The sequence below is a fragment of the Schistocerca piceifrons genome, chromosome 6 (assembly GCF_021461385.2).
Source record: "Schistocerca piceifrons isolate TAMUIC-IGC-003096 chromosome 6, iqSchPice1.1, whole genome shotgun sequence".
In the NCBI taxonomy this organism is placed as follows: Eukaryota; Metazoa; Arthropoda; class Insecta; order Orthoptera; family Acrididae; genus Schistocerca; species Schistocerca piceifrons.
This window is the reverse complement of record NC_060143.1, coordinates 271,018,359-271,031,366: the sequence shown is the minus strand read 5'-3', so window position 1 is coordinate 271,031,366 and position 13,008 is coordinate 271,018,359.

Sequence of the window (13,008 nt, the reverse complement as noted above, 5' to 3'; positions counted from 1 at the left end):
CTGAAACCGAATAAAAATGCAAGTTTCTTATGGTGGCCATTGTCACAACTGCTGTATACAAATTGCAGTAGTTGAAAAGTGAAACGCGTTTTTGTTCACTGCACGTTACCTTTTTACGGTTTGGTGCACCTAGACACGTTTCCCGTAACTGAATATGCCTTGCAAGTAAGGCGAAACGCATCTGGGTGCACAAGTTATTAAAAAAAACAACTTAACGTGCAGCGATCAAAAAGGCGTGGTATTAAAATGCGGAGATGCGTGTGTGTGTGTGTTTTTTTTTCTTTGTGCACAAAATCTATGTTTGAATGTTGACGAATGCAAAGACTATTCAAGCACAAGCCGCTGTAGAAACAATTCGCTGCAACGGACAATTACCATCAGCTGTCATAAATGGGAAATTATTCAGCAGAAAGCTAAACATTTTTTGAAACAATACGCATTAACATTTGCACGTCGTCAAAAAGCAAGAGCAGAGTTTCAGTGAACTGGTTAAATTACGTCGAGCATTATGCATACTCGGTAAGGCCAATACGCGGAAGCGCTACATTATTTTCCTTGTATCCACACTGTAATAGTACAACATCAAAAGCCACCGTGTTCACAGTAGCAATATGAAGGGCTAATTTCGATAGTGGTACAAGTCCATTTTTGTTCATTCTGAGATACAGAGTCCTAAAGTCATTTAACTTGTACCACTATTGAAATAAGCCCGTCATATATTTGTCGCAGATTAAAATTGAAGAAACTGCAAAAAGGTGGGAATTTAAGGAGATGGGACGTGGATAAACTGAAAGAACCAGAGGTTGTACAGAGTTTCAGGGAGAGCATAAGGGAACAATTGACAGCAGTGGGAGAAAGAAGTACACTACAAGAAAAATGGGTAGCTCTGAGGGATGAAGTAGTGAAGGCAGCAGAGGATCAAGTAGGTAAAAAGACAAGGGCTAGTGGAAATCCTTGGGTAACAGAAGAAATATTGAATTTATTTGATGAAAGGAGAAAATATAAAAATGCAGTAAATGAAGCATGCAAAAAGGAATACAAACGTCTCAAAAATGAGATCGACAGGAAGTGCAAAATGGCTAAGCAGGGATGGATAGACAAATGTAAGGATGTAGAGGCTTATCTCACTAGGGGCAAGATAGATACTGCCTACAGGAAAATTAAAGAGACCTTTGGAGAGAAGAGAACCACTTGTATGAATATCAAGAGTTCAGATGGAAACCCAGTTCTAAGCAAAGAAGGGAAAGCAGAAAGGTGGAAGGAGTATATAGAGGGTCTATACAGGGGCGATATACTTGAGGACAATATTATAGAAATCGAAGAGAATGCAGATGAAGAGGAAATGGTAGATACGATACTGCGTGAAGAGTTTGACAGAGTACTGAAAGACCTGAGTCGAAACAAGGCCCCCGGAGTACACAACATTCCATTAGAACTACTGACGGCCTTGGGAGAGCCAGTCCTGACAAAACTCTACCATCTGGTGAGCAAGATGTGTGAGACAGGCGAAGTACCCTCAGACTTCAAGAAGAATATGATAATTCCAATCCCAAAGAAAGCACGTGTTGACAGATGTGAAAATTACCGAACTATCAGTTTAATAAGTCACAGCTGCACGATACTAACACGAATTCTTTAGAGATGAATGGAATAACTGGTAGAAGCCGACCTCGGGGAAGATCAGTTTGGATTTCGTAGAAATGTTGGAACACGTGAGGCAATACTGACCTTACAACTTATCTTAGAAGATAGATTAAGGAAAGGCAAACCTACGTTTCTAGCATTTTTAGACTTAGAGAAAGCTTTTGACAATGTTGAGTGGAATACTCTCATTCAAATTCTAAAGATGGCAGGGGTAAAATACAGGGAGCGAAATGCTATTTACAATTTGTACAGAAACCAGATGGTAGTTATAAGAGTCGAGGGGCATGAAAGGGAAGCAGTGGTTGGGAAGGGAGTGAGACAGGGTTGTAGCCTCTCCCCAATGTTATTCAATCTGTATATTGAGCAAGCAGTAAAGGAAACAAATGAAAAATTCGGAGTAGGTATTAAAATCCATGGAGAAGAAATAAAAACTTTGAGGTTCGACGATGACATTGTCATTCTGTCAGAGACAGCAAAGGACTTGGAAGAGCAGTTGAACGGAATGGACAGTTTCTTGAAAGGAGGATATAAGATGAACATCAACAAAAGCAAAACGAGGATAATGGAATGTAGTCGAGTTAAGTCGGGTGATGCTGAGGGAATTAGATTAGGAAATGAGACACTTAAAGTAGTAAAGGAGTTTTGCTATTTGGGGAGCAAAATAACTGATGGTGGTCGAATTAGAGAAGATATAAAATGTAGATTGGCAATGGCAAGGAAAGTGTTTCTGAAGAAGAGGAATTCGTTAACATCGAGTATAGATTTAAGTGTCAGGAAGTTGTTTCAGAAAGTATTTGTATGGAGTGTAGCCATGTATGGAAGTGAAACATGGACGATAAATAATTTGGACAGGAAGAGAATAGAAGCTTTCGAAATGTGGTGCTACAGAAGAATGCTGAAGATTAGATGGGTGGAGGACATAACTAATGAGGAGGTATTGAATAGAATTGGGGAGAAAAGGAGTTTGTGGCACAACTTGACGATAAGAAGAGACCGGTTGGTAGGACATGTTCTGAGGCATCAAGGGATCACAAATTTAGCATTGGAGGGCAGCGTGGAGGGTAAAAATCGTAGAGGGAGACCAAAAGATGAATACACTAAGCAGATTCAGAAGGATGTAGGTTGCAGTAGGTACTGGGAGATGAAGAAACTTGCACAGGATAGGGTAGCATGGAGAGCTGCATCAAACCAGTCTCAGGACTGAAGACCACAACAACAACATATGTTTGTCATCAGCCGTTCCATTCTGCTGCGTTTTAGCACTTCACTGAAACTTAATATACGCATTTCAGTTGTGAATAAGGGAAGAAAGCGAAATGGCCTGTGAGCTAGGTGCTTCGGGAATGATAGGGCTAGGTCGCCAAATAACCAACACTCGCTCAATAGCAGTTTTATTAAAATAAGCCAGCACTGCGCTCATAAGTAATCAAAATACAAAATATTGCTCAATGGTTTCCAATAGAATTACAAATGCCGCCAGCAGGTGTTCAATTAGCTTCCTTCTACAATCAACGCTGTGTGGGCAGGACCAAACCCGGCACCGGTTCACAATACTGGTCGCGGATATCTACAGGATGTGGCCAAACAGTGCAGTCACTGGTAGTTCTAAAACACATACATAGAATTCCTTTAACGAACACACGATAACCAGTCCACAAACATGGGCGGCTCTTCAATGTTCTCCAAATTATATGTTACATTGCCTTCTCCCATTTTTAAAATCCTTTACAATACTAACAAATAATCTAGATAGCACTAATAAGAAAGTTAAAACCATAGTGCTTGTATCTGACGGCAGTAGCTATTAATTCTACAATAATAAACCAACAACAAGTCCTAGTAAGCCTAACATAAATGCGAGACGGCTATGTTGAGACTTGCAAGAAACAGTGGTGAAGACGGCAACTAACTGAAACAACTAAGCAGTGGTACAGCATCAACTACAAGTTACAGTATTGACAAAATAAAAATATTAAAATTCGGCACGTAGTGCATCATGAGACTGCGTATGATTTAGAGTTTGCGTCGCGTGGGAGAGGAAAACACAGGTCTCTAACCTAAAGGGTTGTCTTGTGATAAAGCGTTGTCTCGTGATAAAGCGTTGTCTTGTGATAAAGCGTTGTCTTGTGATAAAGCGTTGTCTTGTGATAAAGCGTTGTCTTGTGATAAAGCGTTGTCTTGTGATAAAGCGTTGTCTTGTGATAAAACTGTGTAAAAGGACTGCTAGATTCTGCTACGAATGCGAACGCTAATAATAATTGGTGTCACGTATGTCAGTACTCCGTGCTGCTACGAGTCACGGAACAAAGATAATAAATTATTTGTGTTTGACATGTGAGGGGAGACAGATGTATTATAGACACGCACAATAAAGGAATCTTCTATTGTTAACGGCGTACATGGCGTAATTTTCAATTATTGAGATTTTAATGTTATATATATATATATATATATATATATATATATATATATAGAAAAAGAGTAACTTAGGATTGCAATAGGAAGACTAAAACGTCATAACGAAGTTTATTTAAGGGAATGGAGTTTTATTTCCGTGATCTCTAATTACGAGTACGAAGTTCATGTACTGATATTACTTGTAAAAAGCAAGCAGATAAATTGTTACTGGAAACTCGTATAGAACCTGCAGTTTACATGGTCAAATTCATCTTTGAAAGTAAATTTCTAAGAAGCACAATAATTGTTGTACACGCAATTCCTTGATCTCCGAAATCCAATGGACATCCGAGAGTTGTTACTGCACACGGACAGACGCAGTGAGGTTTACGCTAAGACTGATCCTACAGTTGGAGTTCTAGCTAAATCATCAGATGAGTTGATCAACCAATGACAATTCAGCTCAGGTGGCCCGGTTGTTAGCACACTGGATTCGCATAGGGAAAGGCGACGGTTCAACCCCGCGTCCGGCTATCCTGATTTAGGTTTCCCGTGATTTCCCTAGATCGCTTCAGGCAAACGCTGGCATGGTTCCTTTGACAGGGCATGGCTGATACTTCTACATCTACATGGATACTCTGAAAATCATATTCAAGTGCCTGGCAGAGGGCTCATCGAACCATCATCGCAATTCTCTATTATTCCAATTTCGTATAGCGCGCGGAAAGAATGAATACCTGTATCTTTCCGTACGAGCTCTGATTTCCCTAATTTTATCGTGGTGATCGTTCCTCCCTATGTAGGTCGGTGTCAACAAAATATTTTCGCATTCGGAGGAGAAAGTTGGTGATTGGAATTTCGTGAGAAGATTCTGTAGCAACGAAAAAGTCCTTTCTTTTAATTATTTCCAGCCCAAATCCTGTATCATTTCTGTGACACTCTCTCCCATATTTCGCGATAATACAAAACGTGCTGCCTTTCTTTTAACTTTTTCGATGTACTCCATCAGTCCTATCTGGTAAGGATCCCACACTGCGCAGCAGTATTCTAAAAGAGGACGGACAAGCATTGTGTAGGCAGTCTCCTTAGTAGGTCTGTTACATTTTCCAAGTGTCCTGCCAATAAAACGCAGCCTTTGTGTTTTTTGCAGGAACCAAAGGGTACTTGTTGGATCAATCCATTGTGCAACTTGACAAAATAAAAACCCATACACTCACAGAAAATGGCCCCCCTGCCAGGATAGGTAAAATAGATACGTTACCAAGATAGAAAAGTGTCAGAATAGGTGATATATGATGATTAGGTACGGCAGGTCGCAGCATTATCACTTTGAAAAAATTTTCTTCCATGCATTAAAGAGTTATTTGCAAAGATTTAGGGTTAGAATAGATACCAGTACCGAGGAAAGCAGAATTGTAGGGACAAGGTCTTGTGTTATTGTGTAGGAAAATTTTGGATTTTTACGATTTTTGAGTAGCTGTTAGGGCATAGGAGTTTCAGGCGATAGACACAGATGCAGGGAGATGTAGAATTTTAGAACATGTTTTTTGCTCGCGTATCATGTCATTTCTGGAAACCCAGAATCTACTATGTAGGAATCAACATGGATTCCGGAAACAGCGATCGTGTGAGACCCAACTCGCCTTATTTGTTCATGAGACCCAGAAAATATTAGATACAGGCTCCCAGGTAGATGCTATTTTTCTTGACTTCCGGAAGGCGTTCGATACAGTTCCGCACTGTCGCCTGATAAACAAAGTAAGAGCCTACGGAATATCAGACCAGCTGTGTGGCTGGATTGAAGAGTTTTTAGCAAACAGAACACAGCATGTTGTTATCAATGGAGAGACGTCTACAGACGTTAAAGTAACCTCTGGCGTGCCACAGGGGAGTGTTATGGGACCATTGCTTTTCACAATATATATAAATGACTTAGTAGATAGTGTCGGAAGTTCCATGCGGCTTTTCGCGGATGATGCTGTAGTATACAGAGAAGTTGCTGCATTAGAAAGTTGTAGCGAAATACAGGAAGATCTGCAGCGGATAGGCACTTGGTGCAGGGAGTGGCAACTGACCCTTAACATAGACAAATGTAATGTATTGCGAATACATAGAAAGAAGGATCCTTTATTGTATGATTATATGATAGCGGAACAAACACTGGTAGCAGTTACTTCTGTAAAATATCTGGGAGTATGCGTACGGAACGATTTGAAGTGGAATGATCATATAAAACTAATTGTTGGTAAGGCGGGTACCAGGTTGAGATTCATTGGGAGAGTGCTTAGAAAATGTAGTCCATCAACAAAGGAGGTGGCTTACAAAACACTCGTTCGACCTATACTTGAGTATTGCTCATCAGTGTGGGATCCGTACCAGGTCGGGTTGACGGAGGAGATAGAGAAGATCCAAAGAAGAGCGGCGCGTTTCGTCACTGGGTTATTTGGTAACCGTGATAGCGTTACGGAGATGTTTAATAAACTCAAGTGGCAGACTCTGCAAGAGAGGCGCTCTGCATCGCGGTGTAGCTTGCTCGCCAGGTTTCGAGAGGGTGCGTTTCTGGATGAGGTATCGAATATATTGCTTCCCCCTACTTATACTTCCCGAGGAGATCACGAATGTAAAATTAGAGAGATTAGAGCGCGCACGGAGGCTTTCAGACAGTCGTTCTTCCCGCGAACCATACGCGACTGGAACAGGAAAGGGAGGTAATGACAGTGGCACGTAAAGTGCCCTCCGCCACACACCGTTGGGTGGCTTGCGGAGTATCAATGTAGATGTAGATGTAGAGATGCAGAAACGCAGAGTGATGCTGTATAAAATAAGTTAGAATTAAGAAGTAACATTTTTCTCCCTTTTGCAAGCGCACAGGTGGAGATTGGAGACTGTAGCAGAGCAGACAGCACAGAAGCAGAGAATTTACAACGTTGTTGTTGTTGGTTCAACCAACTGGTAAGTGGTCGTACAGTTTTGTAGATAGGATTGTCGTGTGTTGAAAGAACTTCCATGTTAACAAGAGCACAAGCCAAAAGGTTACGGGATAGACAGCAAGTAGACAATATGGGGGAGAATCAATCAGATAAACAGCACATAAACGAACTTGTTGAGAATAGGACAGACGGTGAAACTGAGAATAGTACAGAAAGTGAATCAGAGAATGGGACAGTCGGTGAGCTGCAGAATCAGCAGGCTCAGTTAGATTCGGATAGAACTGAAACACATCAGACAGATGGGGATCGAAGGGACGAGAACGTCGAATTTCCAGAATACGAAATTCCGTGTAGGGGACATTCTGAGTCAGAAATGGACAGCCCACGCAGGAAATGGCAAAAGTTAGCAGCGAAACGAGCTCAGGAAACTCGTTTGTTTGCCGCACATTCAGAGACAGAATACGCGTCAATTTAGTCAATGAACCTGCAGTTATTCAACGTTCAAAGAGAAACAGACAGTGAGGAAGGGGGGGAACATTTACAGGGTTATTACAAATGATTGAAGCGATTTCACAGCTCTACAATAACTTTATTATTTGAGATATTTTCACAATGCTTTGCACACACATACAAAAACTCAAAAAGTTTTTTTAGGCACTGACAAATGTTCGATATGTGCCCCTTTAGTGATTCGGCAGACATCAAGCCGATAATCAAGTTCCTCCCACACTCGGCGCAGCATGTCCCCATCAATGAGTTCGAAAGCATCGTTGATGCGAGCTCGCAGTTCTGGCACGTTTCTTGGTAGAGGAGGTTTAAACACTGAATCTTTCACATAACCCCACAGAAAGAAATCGCATGGGGTTAAGTCGGGAGAGCGTGGAGGCCATGACATGAATTGCTGATCATGATCTCCACCACGACCGAACCATCGGTTTTCCAATCTCCTGTTTAAGAAATCCCGAACATCATGATGGAAGTGCGGTGGAGCACCATCCTGTTGAAAGATGAAGTCGGAGCTGTCGGTCTCCAGTTGTGGCAAGAGCCAATTTTCCAGCATGTCCAGATACACGTGTCCTGTAACGTTTGTTTCGCAGAAGAAAAAGGGGCCATAAACTTTAAACCGTGATATTGCACAAAACACGTTAACTTTTGGTGAATTGCGAATTTGCTGCACGAATGCGTGATGATTCTCTACCGCCCAGATTCGCACATTGTGTCTGTTCACTTCACCATTAAGAAAAAATGATGCTTCATCACTGAAAACAAGTTTCGCACTGAACACATCCTCTTCCATGAGCTGTTGCAACCGCGCCGAAAATTCAAAGCGTTTGACTTTGTCGTCGGGTGTCAGGGCTTGTAGCAATTGTAAACGGTAAGGCTTCTGCTTTAGCCTTTTCCGTAAGATTTTCCAAACTGTCGGCTGTGGTACGTTTAGCTCCCTGCTTGCTTTATTCGTCGACTTCCGCGGGCTACGCGTGAAACTTGCCCGCACGCGTTCAACCGCTTCTTCGCTCACTGCAGGCCGACCCGTTGATTTCCCCTTACAGAGGCATCCAGAAGCCTTAAACTGCGCATACCATCACCGAATGGAGTTAGCAGTTGGTGGATCTTTGTTGAACTTCGTCCTGAAGTGTCGTTGCACTGTTATGACTGACTGATGTGAGTGCATTTCAAGCACGACATACGCTTTCTCGGCTCCTGTCGCCATTTTGTCTCACTGCGCTCTCGAGCGCTCTGGCGGCAGAAACCTGAAGTGCGGCTTCAGCCGAACAAAACTTTATGAGTTTTTCTACGTATCTGTAGTGTGTCGTGACCATATGTCAATGAATGGAGCTACAGTGAATTTATGAAATCGGTTTTTTCAATCATTTGTAATAGCCCTGTAGAATACGTCGAACCTCTTGTACACATTCTAAATATGCCTCAGCAACAGACAGAATTTTGTGGAGTTGCGAGCGCCGCGAAAGTGCACCGTAACAGACAACTGCACCTGCAAACACAAGACATACACAACAGCGAGAGCAGTGGGCCGAGTTGTTTGCGCCACGTAATGGTTCAATGACATACGCAACCAGTCCTCAACACAAAGATCAACACAGGGAGAAGGGAAGACAGCACGGATTGTTGCAGTTATCAAAATTAGAAACGCCACAGCACAGCCCAATAAACGACGTAACTGACCGAGTAGAAAACAATAGAACGAGAACACTCAGTTTAGCAGAAGGCAGTGTTATCGGACAGGACGCGATCATGGAAAGGTTACAAAAAATAAACGATAGTGTGACGAAACAGAATCAGGATATTAATACACAGATGACGAAATAGCATCAGTAATTTAAACAGGATAATCAGAACTTGAGACAAGAGATAAAGACACAGATTCAACAGGTTAAAATCCAGATGGAGGAAGGGATCGCTAGAACTTATAGATCACGCAGATAAACAAAGACGTGAAAGAATCTAGAGAAAGAATGCAGGTACTAACACAAAGTCAGCAGCAATCACGCACTGACGTGGACAAGTACCAATTGGACATCGTAAACGTTGACAAAAAGGTGGAACGTTTTACGAAAAAAGCCATTCGAACAGCAATACAAATTTCGGAAGAACAAGCAATTCAAAGCAAGGTCGCAAAAGCTGCACTGAAAAAATATGATCAGCGGATCAATAAGATAGAACTAAACAAAGATCAGTTTGGAAAGCTTCGAACAGAATTGATACAAACTATCGAAGAAAAGATCGAGACCGATTACAACTGTAGCAAAACAACTGATACGTCAATCATTAATTCAGTACACGAAAACGCGCCGTCTAAGAAAGTTCAAGCAGAACCAAGGCCAGACGTAACTCTCGCACAGAAATCGAAACAGAAAACTCCGACTGAAGTAATACATGAAATACCACAGAACCAGGCGCAGTATCTAGAAAAACAGGACACATACAGTGAGCCGATACCAATAGAAAGACAGGCGACTGAACAAGTAAATCCAGTGACACAATATAACAGTAGCACAGGTACAGTACCGCAAGTGACGAGAGTAGAGACAAACGAACAACACTTTTGTTCACCAATGGTAGGATATGATGCAATTATGGGGCAGGAAACTGAGCATATGCAGACAGGCAGTAGATTACCAGAGAATAGACAAGATGACACAAGCAGTGGCAGATTATTTGAGTCCATGAATAACCCACAAACCGGATTTATGAGTAGATATGATACATACCACTTCCTAACAGTTAAAAAAATTCAACATTTCAAGGAAGAAGCGGTAGCTTGCATGCATGCACATTCATCGATCAGTTCCAAGGAGGCTTGCCAAACCATTGGAGCGTGGCTCACAAACTTTACTTCATTTGTGCACACATGTCAGGACAGAAAGTTGGCTGAAACCAGACGTAAACAGTAATGAAATCCTAAACTCAGACTGGAATGTATACCGCAGAGACAGGCTGGACAGTGAAGGGGAAGGCGTGTTTATAGCGATAAGAAGTGCAATAGTATCGAAGGAAATTGTCGGAGATCCGAAATGTGAAATAATTTGGGTGAAGGTCACAGTTAAAGCAGGCTCAGACATGGTAATTGGATGTCTCTATAGGTCCCCTGGCTCAGCAGCTGTTGTGGCTGAGCACCTGAAGGATAATTTGGAAAATATTTCGAGTAGATTTCCCCACCATGTTATAGTTCTGGGTGGAGATTTTAATTTGCCGGATATATACTGGGAGACTCAAACGGTCATAACGGGTGGCAGGGACAAAGAATCCAATGAAATTTTTTAAAATGCTTTATCTGAAAACTACCTAGAGCAGTTAAACAGAGAACCGACTCGTGTCGATAACATATTAGACCTTCTGGTGACAAACAGACCCGAACTATTTGAAACAGTTAACGCGGAACAGGGAATCACCGATCATAAAGCGGTTACTGCATCGATGATTTCAGCCGTAAATAGAAATATTAAAAAAGGTGGGAAGATTTTTCTGTTTAGCAAAAGTGACAAAAAGCAGATTACAGAGTACCCGAAGGCTCAACATAAAAGTTTTGTTTCAAGTACAGATAGTGTTGAGGATCAGTGGGCAAAGTTCAAAACCATCGGACAATATGCGTTAGATGAGTACGTGCCAAGCAAGATCATAAGAGCTGGAAAAGAGCCACCGTGGTACAACAATCGAGTTAGAAAACTGCTGCGGAAGCAAAGGGAACTTCACAGCAAACATAAACATAGCCAAAGCCTTGCAGACAAACGAAAAATTACGCGAAGCGAAATGTAGTGTGAGGAGGGCTATGCGAGAGGAGTTCAATGAATTCGAAAGTAAAGTTATATGTACCGACTTGGCAGAAAATACTAAGAAATTTTGGTCAAAGCGGTAGGTGGATCAAAACAAAATGTCCAAACACTCTATGACCAAAATGGTACTGAAACAGAGGATGACAGACTAAAGGCCGCAATACCAAATGCCTTTTTCCAAAGCTGTTTCATAGAGGAAGACTGGACTGTAGTTCCTTCTCTAGATTGTCGCGCAGATGACAAAATGGTAGATATCGAAATAGACGACAGAGGGATAGAGAAACAATTAAAATCGCTCAAAAGAGGAAAGGCTGCTGGACCTGATGGGATACTAGTTCGATTTTACACAGAGTACGCGAAGGAAGTTGCCCCCTTCTTGCAGCGGTGTACCGTAGGTCTCTAGAAGAGCGTAGCGTTCCAAAGGATTGGAAAAAGGCACAGCTCATCCCCATTTTCAAGAAGGGACGTCGAACAGATGTGCAGAACTACAGGCCTATATCTCTAACGTCGATCAGTTGTAGAATTTTGGAACACGTATTATGTTCCAGTATAATGACTTTTCTGGAGACTAGAAATCTACCCTGTAGGAATCAGCATGGGTTTCGAAAAAGACGGTCGTGCGAAACCCAACTCGCGCTATTCGTCCACGAGACTCAGAGGGCCATAGACACGGGTTCACAGGTAGATACCGTGTTTCTTGACTTCCGCAAGGCGTTCGATACAGTTACCCACAGTCGTTTAATGAACAAGGTAAGAGCATATGGACTATCAGACCAATTGTGTGATTGGATTGAAGAGTTCCTAGATAACAGAACGCAGCATGTATTTCTCAATGAAGTGAAGTCTTCCGAAGTAAGAGTGATTTCAGGTGTGCCGCAGGGGAGTGTCGTAGGACCGTTGCTATTCACAATATACATAAATGACCTTGTGGATGACATCGGAAGTTCACTGAGGCTTTTTGCGGATGATGCTGTGGTATATCGAGAGGTTGTAACAATGGAAAATTGTACTGAAATGCAGGAGGATCTGCAGCGAATTGACGCATGGTGCAGGGAATGGCAATTGAATCTCAATGTAGACAAGTGTAATGTGCTGCGAATACATAGAAATATAGATCCCTTATCATTTAGCTACAAAATAGCAGGTTAGCAATTGGAAGCAGTTAATTCCATAAATTATCTGGGAGTACGCATTAGGATTGATTTAAAATGGAATGATCATATAATGTTGATCGTTGGTAAAGCAGATGCCAGACAGATTCATTGGAAGAATCCTAAGGAAATGCAATCCGAAACAAAGGAAGTAGGTTACAGAACGCTTGTTCACCCACTGCTTGATACTGCTCAGCAGTGTGGGATCCGTACCACATAGGGTTGATAGATGAGATTAGAGAAGATCGAACGGAGAGCAGCGCGCTTCGTTACAGGATCATTTAGTAATCACGAAAGCGTTACGGAGATGATAGATAAAGTCCAGTGGAACACTCTGCAGGAGAGACGCTCAGTAGCTCGATACGGGCTTTTGTTGAAGTTTCGAGAACATACCTTCACCGAAGAGTCAAGCAGTATATTGCTCCCTCCTACGTATATCTCGCGAAGAGACCATGAGGATAAAATCAGAGAGATTAGATCCCACACAGAAGCATACCGATAATCCTTCTTTCCACGAACAATGCGAGACTGGAATAGAAGGGAGAACCGATAGAGGTACTCAAGATACCCTCCGCCACACACCGTCAGGTGGCT